The 12,964-nt window shown below is 39.4% G+C and overlaps 1 protein-coding gene across 4 annotated transcripts in view; it reads right to left on the bottom strand.

The window, feature by feature from the left end:
• ARMC3 (armadillo repeat containing 3) overlaps positions 1-12,964 on the bottom strand; it is an 85,138-nt gene that overhangs the window by 24,587 nt on the left and 47,587 nt on the right. The gene's annotated exons all lie outside the window — the stretch shown is intronic.

A 12,964-nucleotide genomic window follows, 5' to 3' on the forward strand; every position in this document is an offset into this window, starting at 1 on the left:
TTTAAGTTCATATTGACACATTTTTTTCACTTAGGGTTATATTAATAACCATAACTTTTTAAAGTGATGCTATACGATTTAGCCCATCACCTTGTATTCTGATGAACTGGATTTAATTTGCACTGTCACTTTAATTTGCCAACAATAAAGAAGAATTAACAACCTTACGAAAAGAGGTTATCACAATTGTCCAAAAAGCAAATTCTCAATAAGGAGACTGGTAACTCTATGTGAAAGGATTCTATGATTGTGGCACAAACTAGCTCTGAAAGAACCTGAACAGCAAGAAGTGGGGACAGAAATGATAAGAGGTGGCAGTTCTGAAAAATAAAGGCCTAGGTTGGTATTAACGTTGAAGGTACCTCCCACCATTGGTTTACTTAAATCCATCCAGAAAACACACCATCCTGATACCAAGGCAAAGGCGGTGCCTAGTTCCATTTCTCCCACAATTGGTGTACATTTGACCAATAGTGCCATCTCTGGGAAGGTGTCCCTTAAAACCAAAATTTGCTTACATGACATTTAACCCAAATTTATTTATATAAAAATATTTGGAGAAAGGCTCTGCATCTCACTATGATAACTTGAGGGCTAGCATTTAATTCCTTGCTTAGGGAATAAAACACTTTTAAAATAATTTCACTTTTAATTTTCTCTTATTATTAATTGACATGGTCAGCTTTTTTTTTTTTTTTTTTACAGAGACAGAGAGAGAGTCAGAGAGAGGGATAGACAAGGACAGACAGGAACGGAGAGAGATGAGAAGCATCAATCTTCAGTTTTTCGTTGCAACACCTTAGTTGTTCATTGATTGCTTTCTCATATGTGCCTTGACCGTGGGCCTACAGCAGACCGAGTAACCCCTTGCTCAAGCCAGCGACCTTGGGTCCAAGCTGGTGAGCCTTGCTCAAACCAGATGAGCCCGCGCTCAAGCTGGCGACCTCAGGGTCTCGAACCTGGGTCCTCTGCATCCCAGTCCGATGCTCCATCCACTGTGCCACCACCTGGTCAGGCTGACATGGTCATCTGATTTTACAAATAAGGAAAAATTGGGGGGCCTCTCATATGTTTATCAGAGACTTCTCAATTTAAAACATTGAATTAAAAAAAACTTTCAGTAAGAATATTAAATAATAAATATATTCTAATTAATTAATATATACTTTAGTCTTTTCAAAACAAGTCTTTTTTTTTTCCTTTGACTTATTTTTCAGGTACTTAATGCAATCAGTTCCTTGAACCAAATACTTTTTAGTTTTTAATCATGATAAACATACCTTGGCTAAAATGCACAAGTCCTTTGTCACTTGATGGTTTTTCATTTGACAATATTCAATTTTTAAAACATCTTGGAGAGTAAGGACACAGCAGTGGTACTTAAGTGGCATCCATGACAGAAGCCAGAAGTATATCAGGTAAACGCATTCCAATAAATTCTCAAAGGCTTTGTCTTTTGTGTGTATCAGGGGGTTTGGGAAATTTTCAGTGAGTCCATAGGGTCATGCTGTGTCATCATAATCTCTCTTGTTTATAAATAAATGGGGTCATGAAGACACGGGAACTTTCACAGGTGAGCCTCTGCTCACAGCCTCTGCTCGGGTTTTGTCTTGCCTTTCCCCTGGACAGTCATGTTTGGCTTTGTCTTATTTATAATCCACCTTCTGCTCTTTTCTTTGCTCTTTATGGGGGAAGTTAAGGGAAGTCCATAAAAACCTAGCTGTTAAAAAAACCAGAGATTCTAGTACACAGTGGAATACAGCTTTTACTAAATCGAACATAACCGCTAGCACAGGAAGACGAATCACGCGTGCCCAGAGGAACCTGCACCACGTGTCCATACCGCCGGGGACTGATGTGCAGTTCTGCTGATGTGTGAAAGGCATCACTGTGATTAAACTACTGTGGTGAAAATCAAGCTAGTATTCTTACCTAAGAAACTATTTTCAGTTGTAAAGAATGCAGAATTTGTACTTTTAAAAAAAAGAATTGCATTAATTTTATCTTTCAAACCTAAGACATTCTGTTTTATTTTTCCCCCTCTTATATCTATACAAGCTCAAGCCTGTCATATTTTAAAACACATTTCAGTTTCCTGGATAATACAGTATTATGCAAATGAATGGGACAGAAGTCAAACTGCTTTGTTACAAAATCCAGAATTATAAGGCCATATGTCATCGCAATAGTCTGAAACTATTTTCTGATATTTACCATCATTAGTCTCCATCCAGTTGGAGTTTAACCAAGTAAGAGTTTAAAATGTTAACTGAAAAAAGAACCAAGCTAAAATAAAAAAAAAAGGAATGTACAAAACATCTGTGTGTCATTTGATATATGTAAAAAGAAGTCAAATTTGACATGTCATGTGTATTCAATCTACTACCAAGTCCTGTTTTCTACCTTCCTATTTCTCAGATCTCTCCCTTTTCTCCATCTCCATCTCTCCCACTGAGCCCGATTCACTACGCTCTCTTGTGAATTAGTGTAAACCCTGTCCCGACAGGTCCCTCTTCTTCCTCTCTAATCCTTTCTCCATCTTACAGCTAAAGTGATCTTTTAAAATAACAAATATAATCATATTGTTCCCCTGCTTAGAACTCCCATGGCTTCCCATTGCTCAGATGTAGCTACAGATCACTCCCGTGGCCTCCGGCCCTGCCTGAGCCGCGCCTGCCTCCGGCACCCACCCACGCTCCCTGCCCCACCTCTGGCTGGCTGTGCCGGGCCTGCCTCCCGCACCCACCCACGCTCCCTGCCACACCTCCGGGCCCGGCCTGCGCCGCGCCTGCCTCCCGCACCCGCCCAGCTCCCTGCCACACCTCTGGCTGGCTGTGCCCGGCCTGCCTCCCGCACCGCCCACGCTCCCTGCCACACCTCTGGCTGGCTGTGCCCGGCCGCCGGGACTGCCCAGGCTCTCTCTCACCTCAGGGAATTCCCATAGGCTGCTCCCACTTTCTGACACTCTTCCCTCTTGATACTCCCATTTATCTTTCTTTCTCTCTTTTTAATTTTCTAAATTGATTTTTAGAGAGAGAGATGAAGAGAGAAGGAAGGGAGAGAAACACACACACACACAGACAAATACCAATTTGTTGCTCCACTTATTCATGCCATCATTGGTTGATTCTTGTATGTGCCCTGACCAGGGATCAACTGCAACCTGGCGTGTCGGGATGACGCTCAAACCCACTGAGTCAGTCAGCCATGCCTCCCACTAACCATTCATGTTTCTGTAGAAATGTCTCAAGGAAGCATTTCTTGACCTCAAAACTAGGTTAGGGCTTTTCTTTTACATGAGCTCGGAGCATTTATTTGCTCAACATATATATACTTAATTTTGTTTAAAAATGAGGTTTGGCACAAATGCTCACAGAGAATAGCAGCTATCTTGAAATATTATTTTATAGCACTTGTCATGGAAAGGAATTCAGCACCAAGTTTTTCAAGAAGCACCCAAGCCCCACAATGTAAAAAGCACTTCCAGTGTGAGCACTAAGAACATTATTATGAAAAAATCCAGTTACACAAACAGTCTATTTACAGCTCACTTAAAATACTGTGACTTTACGTCTGTGTGCCTTTGCACTCATGTTCCCTTTGCCCCAAACCCCTTTCCCTCCCGCTCCCGCCCCTCTGCCCGAGGAACCCTGGTCAGCCTTCAGGTCCTCAGTCACCCCTCCTCTGTGAAGCTATCTGTGACCAGCACTACCTCTCCTTGTTAGTCACTCCCTCCTCCGTGCTGTCTGCACCTGGTACCTACTTCTGAGAAGCAGTGTTTGAGTCTTATTTCTATCCCCAGTGCTGACAAGTCAATCCAAGTGCTGACTTGGATCAACTCAAATGGAGTAATGAAGAAAACCTCTGTGGGTGTTGAGAAGGGGTGAGGAAAAAGTAGTCAACTCAACTTTAAGTCTGCAAGAATCAAGAGGAGAGGACCCAACCAAATTGGGCTCCATACCTGTATCATTGACAGTTGTTGTTGGGATCAGGCGATTTCCTCCCCACCCCCAATACCTCTGTCATTGTATCATGAAGTAACTTTCATATGTAATTTAATAAATGAAATCTTGAACTTTGGACAACTTTTTAAGGATGTGTTCATTTCATATATCGAGGGATTTCTATATTTTGTCTTTGCAGACATTCTTGACCCTATTGTGGTTGTATCATCACATGACATTATTTGGTGCCTCTCAGAATTTAATCCTGGCTGCAATTTTGAGGTTCTTGTCTAACACATGACTAAAGGGTGACCTTGGGTAATACAGAAATCTGTTTAACAGAGCCCGCATACGGGGTGTTATGTGGAACCTGGTGGAGCAGATGGTGATTTTGGCAATCAGAACCTTGTTTGTTAACAGTGATCGCAACCATTCCCACCAGTATGACTTTTCCCGTGTCTCTGTGAGCCCAGTCACACCAAGGAAGACTTACTGGCCGCAGACACACTGCAAGCAGTCAGGAGAGGTGCGTTTGCAGCAGTCCCGCAGGACTGGTGTGCTCAACCTTGCGGGTTCCGTGTGTCTGTGCAGGTGCGCAGGCCGGGACACTGGCCATTATGAGAAGCAGGTCTCCTGGTTATCACCAACAGACTTGGACTGCTGTGAACAGGATTCCTGACTCCTGTTTCAGCCAGTTTTTCAGCAAAGGTAATGATCCAAGATGTCTAACATGTTCCTTAAGTTGATCAATTTCAGAGTCGAAAACAACGCTGACCCACTGCAGCCTCCAGCTGCAGGGGACTGGGACTACAGTGGAACTCCAGGGTTGACAAAAGGTAGCCAGGAGAGTTTTCTCCCTTTTAAGAAATATTATTTAAAGAAGCTTATCAGTGGTAAGGAAGAGAAGCACAATTAGTTGCAGGCAAATGCTGGAAACAAAGCGTTTTAAAGTCATAATTATCATAATTATTATTATTAAAGTAAAACCCAGCCATAGAAACAAGTGCATGAAGTTTTCCATCCTAGATCAAAATAATAAAAATGCAAAAATTATTTACGAGTATGTGGGACCAGTCTTTCTATCATACTGATTCACTTGGCAGGCATGATTTTGCAGAATGTGTTTTTCTGCTATAGTTGTTGTGACATCATGGTTTCTCAAGAGAAATGCTAGTTGCAGAGCGACCAGCACGTGCTAACTTCCACAAACAGCACACAGATTTTTCTCTAGGGAAATCAAATGTAATTTTCTTACAAGTGACATGGAATCCTTATTGACCTATCTGTTCAATCACACTACTTCACTTCTATACACGCCACCTTCTGTTTCAAAAGCTAGAATGCCTGCTAATAATTAACCAGCTGCCATCAGGAAGGAACAACTGTCTTCATTTTACATGGCTGACTTATCTCCTGATAGAATAGGGATAATGGTCAAGGTGTTATAATATTCATAATAAATGGCTTTTGCGGTTACCAAATGTTTCTGTTTAGCCTGGAAATCAGTCTATTTACATATCTGTAGATGACAAGAGACACAGTCCCAAAGTAATTAGAGGTACCATATTGTTGATTTTCTTAACTAAATAAGAAGGATGCTGAATGCTCTAGTGTGACAGCAAATACCAAACCCCTGGCACTTGCCAAGACTGGCTTATTCTCATCAGCTCTAACGTTACTTCTGAGAGGCCTTCTTTGATGAGCTCTGGGCCATTGCCTGTGACTCCTTTCACAGCCGCGGGGTCCTGTGTGCCCTTTCTATGACATTGTGCTGCTTTATTTACTCTATACTATTTTTACTTCTGAAATAACCTTTACAAAAAATAGTTTCATGGGCCCTTTGTCGTGTTCCCAACTATATATTATCCCCACGGCCTAGCTTGGTGTCTGGCACGTAAAGAACACCCAAGCAATGGTGAAGTAATTACAAAGAAGCCCAAGTGCAGAGGCAAGACACTCCACAGCTCTAGGGTTGAGATGGTAATAGTAGTAGTACAGTGTGATCCCATCCAGTTCCTAGAAAAAGTTGTGTGCCAGGCTCCTTCTGATACTGGGTGGAGGGTAATTACTCAGAGGCACAAAATGTAATAGATAATCTAGATTCACTTTTTATTGTTTGTTTTATAGTTTAAAAAGGTAAATTTTAGATAGTCTAAAAACCTGTTCATGAAGCAATTCAATCAACAGACACAGGATCAAAACCCTGGTGTTCTCATCCACTGACAAGACACTTGGGCTGTTTCCAGATCTTCACTGTTGTGAACAATGCTGCCATAAACATGGGGGTGCATTTCTCCTTTTGAAACAGTTCTATGGTGTTCTTGGGGTATATTCCTAACAGTGGGATAGCTGGGTCAAAAGGCAGTTCGATTTTCAATTTTTGAGGAATCTCCATACTGTTTTCCACAGTTGTCATTTGAGGAATCCAATGAACAATGTGAACTGAGGAAAGGAATTGAGACAGAGGAGGGATCAAAGGGACCAGAGGAAAAGAGAAGAGAGGGAAAGGGGATGATAGAATGGGATAAACCTGAAGGGAAGGGGGGAGGGCGAGATGGGGAGGGGGGGCAAGGGAGATGTTGAGGGGAATATGGGGGAGGGGAGGTGCATTTGGGGCAACACTAGAATCTATGTAAACACAATAAATTAAAATCAATTAAAAAGAAAAAAAAGAGAGAAAGAGAGAGGAGCATAAAAAAATAAAAATAAAAAAGTAAAAAAAACCCTGGTGTTCTGACTATTAGTGCATTACCTTTTCTTTCTTTTTTTTAAGATTATCATTTCTCTTAAGTGTTAAAAAGTAGAGTATTTTCTATGGAAAGAAAAAGGATAGAATCTACTTGGCTCACTCCATCATTCCTCAGGGAATGAGAAACGAGGCAGACCACTTTGATTTAGAGCATAATGAAAAAATTTTACCATTCATTGAATATATTTTTATTTTTGCCTTTTTAAAACTCTTTATAAGAGGAGGAAGAGAAAGAAGAGGGGGAGAGGAGAGATTGGGGAAGGGGAATGAGGGAGGAGGGTGGAAGGAGGGTAGGAAGGAAAGGAGAGGAAGAAAACTCACTCCTTCAAAGGTTCTTATTGAAATTCAAGGAGCCCTGGCCCTCCCAGTCAGGAAGGATTCTAGGAGGTCAGAAAGGCAAAGGGAAACATTTGGTTTGAAAGATTTGGAGAAGTTGAGTCCAAGAGGCACTGAGCAGAAGACACAGAGAGAAGCTGCAAGAAGGGGTAAACTAGGAGCTTCAACTCCTGCAAGCTCCCTTTGCATGTAGCAGGCAGGCTACCTCAGTGTGAGTATCCAGCCCACCTCAGTGACCTTGAGCCAAGACGTGCCTCTGTTTCTTTGTCGGCAAAATGGACATGAAGTAATATTCCCTACTTCATAGGACTGTTTTCAGGACGTAATGATATATTCCATTTCGAGCACTTAGCTCAGTGCCTGCTACACATGTGTCAGCAATTGTCCTCATCATTTTTTGACACTGTGAGCTACAAGGGAGGGATTCCCCTATATCCTGTCATAATTTATTGGATAATGAAAAAATATGATCATGTGGCCAAATTTGCATGTGTGTGTGAAATTTTCATTTTCTGACAACTTCTGAGCTAGAAAGCCAAATCTCCAACACCTGCAGGCTAGAGCTGGGGCGGTTTCCTCAGGAATCCCTCCCAAGTCTTTCCATTTATCTGTAATTACTGAGCCATAATGGCCGTTTCCACAGGGAAGGCAAATCTTGGGGAAAGGCTAATATAAAAGGCCAGGGATGAGTAAAAATGGAATTTATGTAGGTTTTTAAAGTACTGCCTAAAACTGCAAGTGAGAGAGGACTCACAAAATATAAAGACATTTCCTCTGAAAATCAGTAATGCTAGAAATGAAACCCTAAAGAGGTACCAGTAACTTTAAAATACCATTATACAAATGTCACCCTCTACTCTCTAGGTATTAAAAGCACACAGATAATCTTCTAATTGAACATTTCATGGGATTTAGCTAGCCTCACAAAACTGGTTGCTAACAGAGTTCATGTTGTGAAGGTCAAGTGGGCATCAGCTGACACAAAATAGGGATACGGAGTTAACTGGTCTTATTGCAAAATCCAGCTTTTCATGCTCTATATTTCTTCAAATTCAGAATGATGTTCTCAGTTCAGGATAGCTTATGTCACAACAGCATTTCATCAGGCAGAGGAGGAGAAGCATCCATTCAGTAAACTTGGATAGAAATAACACAGAAATAATTCTTAAGTTTACCATATTGATTGTGCCCGTTTATTTTACTTATTCATTTCAGACGCCTTTTAAAGTAGTAAATAACACTTTATAAGTTTTGTGGGGTTTTTTTGTATTTTTCTGAAGCTGGAAACGGGGAAGCAGTCAGACAGACTCCTGCATGCGCCCGACCAGGATCCACCCGGCATGCCCACCAGGGGGCGATGCTCTGCCCATCCGGGGCGTCCAGAGCCACTCTAGCGCCTGAGGCAGAGGCCATGGAGCCATCCCCAGCGCCCGGGCCATCTTTGCTCCAATGGAGCCTTGGCTGCGGGAGGGGAAGAGAGAGACAGAGAGGAAGGAGAGGGGGAGGGGTGGAGAAGCAGATGGGCGCTTCTCCTGTGTGCCCTGGCCAGGAATCAAACCCGGGACTCCTGCATGCCAGGCCGATGCTCTACCACTGAGCCAACCGGCCAGGGCCAACACTTTATAAGTTTTTAAAAGAATCATCTGTAATACAAAAGCTTGAAGCATCCTTAATATGAATCTGAACTTGAAATATTTAAAACTAGCTCGTTATCTTGCAGGATATTCATGTTGTGAGCATTCTAATTCAAAGAATGAAGCATCTTTCAACAAAGCTATATAAATAAGAATTTTAAAACAAAATGATCTTTCCTATTATACAAAGTCAAGAGCAAAAAATCAACAGTAGAATAACTACAATAACAATGAGATTAATCTCTGTTTTTTAGCCTATTTATACTTTATGGTTATAGAGTACAGCAGATATTCAGCCACCAGAACAATGAATGTGGCAATACATTCTGAAGTGACTGCACCTTAAAGAAAGAACAATGACAAACCTAAACATCTCTTAACACACATTTAGCAGTAGAACATTATTTCTTTGAAAGCATTCCAACTGAATGTTTTCCAGATCACTATCTTCTAATAATGTTTAAAAATAAAAATGTCTAAAAGACACACTGAGAGTGTTTCAAATTAAATGAGTGTGCAGAGCAATTCTTCCATTACCTTTTTTGCCCCTCCCCCAACTTCCTCCCAAACTGCCACTAGGGGTCAGTGTGAAGACACAGTTCCTCTCACTGTTGGAAGAGAATGGAACTGAGAATTCTTCCGTGAAAAACCTTACACAACAAAGACAGTAACTACACGACAGGTGCATTGTTAAATCCAACTGACACATCAAGTCTATAACATGAGTTTTCACTTTTCATAAGACTGTATTTTAATTTTGTAAATCACCATAGAATAGTTCTGTGGTCAATGTTTCTTTAATTAAAAAAAAGCATTCTAAGTAACAAGATTACATACTCCAAGTAAATCTGTGCATATTGGCCAAGACGTATGATCTGGAACAGATATTAAAATTTATTTTTGAAGGATGATAGTACACCTCTCTAGCCATTGTAACAGTAAATGTCCCATCTCTTCCTCTAAGGGAATGGAGAAAGGAAAGCAAATGTGGTATTTTGCCAACTTTAAGAGAGTTGGGGATATTTTCCCTTCAAAATGACAATCAATTCCCTGCACTACAGCTTTATGTGCACAATAAAATATAGACAATTCCAAGGTATAGTATTAATCTATACTTAAACCCACAGAATGAAAGAAGTGAAAAGAAACAGTAAAAATAAAAATATATATATGACCTCCCCCAACTCCATTTACTAAGATAGGAATGAAAAAGAAACAGACACAGAAGCCCTGAAAAATGCTTTCTGTACACACTAGAGAGATTTAACATTTCAAGAAGTCTAAGTTCAGGCCCTTCATAACAATCCTGAAGTGTCCTGGAGGGTTCGCATCACTGGGAATAAATCAAGTATTGCCTTTTCCCGACGTTCTTACAGTAGGAAGTTCCATAGGTTGCATACCTTTTAAATATTTTCTCTACAAATTGCATGGCTTTTGTACTCGATGAATAATGTTAGTAGGCATTACAATGATTCAGCAAATGCTTTATTTTTATAATGAGAACATTCAAAAGTTTCTAAAGCTCTCAAATGTACCTCCATATAGTTGCAGAGCATTTTGTCTCTTTCTTGGGTCATTGTGGGGTATACTGCTGTCTCCTCTTTTCCTTTGTTGTGGTCCTGACCCTGTGTCATACAGTAGCAAGACAGCCTCACAGAGAAGGTCTTTGTCTTTTCTATCGTAGAGGCCAGCAGTGGCCCAGCAATGAATCAAAAAAAATTTTAAACGACGACTATATATGCTACTGTTATGGAAAATTAATAAGAGATATATCATAAGAATTAAAAATTAACAAACAAGAAAACTGAGGTAAAAGGAGTCTCTAAGATTTGGGGACATCATCCAGTTTTTTTGTAGTGACAGCATGGAACAGGATGAAGAATTGGGGTTAGCGTGGTCTATGTGGAAAAATAGAGTTGATTGGATATTTTCTATAGGAAAACTGCAGTTTTCATTTATCTATAGGTATTAAAATAATTAAGAGTTCTTGCTTTTTATTTTATTCATTGTGCTTTCTTTCCTAAAATAATTGTATCTTTTGAAAAGATCTAGTCAATAATCATAATATATATTTTGTAATCTTTCATAGTCTACCAGTAGTCAAAATGTAGATGGTGTTGGCAAAGGGGAATAAAAACATCGACCCCTTTCCATTCTTGGGATAACTTAAAACTCGAACTCTATCAAATCCAACAGATGGCAGTAATGTTATACTTTAATAGTTTTAAATATTCTTATAATATGTAGGATCTGCCCCTCAGAAAAATGTCAACCAACAATAATCCTCTCAGTACTTGCATAAATATTGTAAAACTCTGATATGACAAACTGGATAGAAGAGTACAGGTAAAAATAACAAAATTTAGCTGACAATAGCATTTTCTCTTTTAAAAATGAACTTTCTCTTTCCAGAAAGTATGACAAATTGAGAACTGTCAAAAAGATTAGCAGTGAATCAAGATAGAATGGATAATGTTGTCCAAGTGAACTAAATGGATTACATTTTTATATACAACTCATTGCTCTTGGCTTCTATTTTTCTTTTCTTTTTTTATTTTTCCATTGATTTGAGAGAGAGAGAGGAAGAGGAGGATAGAGATGGAGAGAGAGAGAAAGAAGCATCAACTTATTGCTCCACTTAGTTGTCCTATTTAGTTGCTCACTCATTGGTTGCTTCTTGTTTGTGCCCTGATCAGGGATTGAACATATGACCACTGTGTACTGAGATGATGATCTATCCACTGACTCACCTGGCCAGGGTCTCCATTTTTATTTTTTTATTTTTTTTTATTTTTATTTTTACAGAGATAGAGATTGAGTCAGAGAGAAGGATAGATAGGGACAGATAGGAATGGAAAGAAATGAAAAGCATCAATCATCAGTTTTTTGTTGCAACACTTTAGTTGCTCATTGATTGCTTTCTCATATGTGCCTTGACCAGGTGGCTACAGCAGACCAAGTAACCCCTTGCTCAAGCCAGTGACCTTGGGTTCAAGCTGGTGAGCTTTGCTCAAACCAGATGAGCCTGTGCTTAAGCTGGCAATCTCGGGGTCTCGAACCTGGGTCCTCTGCATCCCAGTCCGACGCTCTATCCACTGTGCCACCGCCTGGTCAGGCTATCTATTTCTTTGTGTGGGGATTGTTTCACTCACTTGGAAATAATTTAACTTTTCTTTCTCCTTCTATCACTTTAAATAAATGAATCTGGCTATTCTCATCATGTTTTCTTATGTCTTCAAATAGTTATTTTTATTCCTATTCATTGCTTTTTCACATTTTTAACTATATTAAGTGACCTTTATTCTGCAGATAATAAATAAAGAGAAATATGAATAGAAGATTCCCGAGACTCTCAGGCTTTTGGACTTGCACTGAATTATACCATCTTTCTGGTTCTCCAGAATGCAGAGAGCAGATTGTGGGACTTCTCAGCCTTCATAATTGAATGAGCCAATGCCAATATATAAGACCTTTATCTATCTATCTACCTATTATCTATTTATCTATCTGTCTACCTATCTATCTATCTATATCTATGAATTTCTCCTATGGGTTCTATTTCTCTAGAGTACCCTAATACAAGTACCAATTGAGATCTAGAAAGAATAATTATTTTATTTATTTTTATAAGTTGCCTCCAAGAAATTCTTGCTGTTTTATTAGGCAATCTTACCTTCTGTAGAGAAAAGAACACAGACTTTGGAGTCCAACAGACATGGATTTAATTTCCAGCTCAGCTATTTTAATAAATATTTGTACACAGGAAAATTAGGTAACCTTGCAGAGCTTGATTTGCCTCATTAGTTGATGAATTATATTAATAATTAAAATTTTCAATGAATATAAGTCACATACGATTTATATTGTGCTTGGAATATAGAAGGCACTCCTTTCCAACCTTTCTTTATCGTATTTACCTGTAATGTGTTGCTTTAAATTGAATTTTTAAATGATTCTAGAGTTATTTAATGTTTCTGTTCATTTAAAATATATCTTTCAAGTTTTTTCTAGATTTAGCAAATGTTATATGTTATCTTTAAGATTTCCATCATTATCCAGTTTTATTTGAACTGGAACCTTTCACAGGAGTTAACCTGTTACCTGAATCAAACGACCTGCATATTTTCCAAACAAGCCCACAAATAGTCAAGATTTTATAATAGTCATATGTCACTTAACCCTTTGAGTAGTGAGTTTTTTTCATGCTTGCTGATCCCTGGGGGTGAGTTTTTTTTTTTCTTCAAAAAATGAAATTAGTTCCACTTCCAGTTTTATTAACTTAAAATCATGTTTGTTTGATA

The sequence above is a fragment of the Saccopteryx leptura genome, chromosome 5 (assembly GCF_036850995.1).
Source record: "Saccopteryx leptura isolate mSacLep1 chromosome 5, mSacLep1_pri_phased_curated, whole genome shotgun sequence".
NCBI lineage: Eukaryota > Metazoa > Chordata > Mammalia > Chiroptera > Emballonuridae > Saccopteryx > Saccopteryx leptura.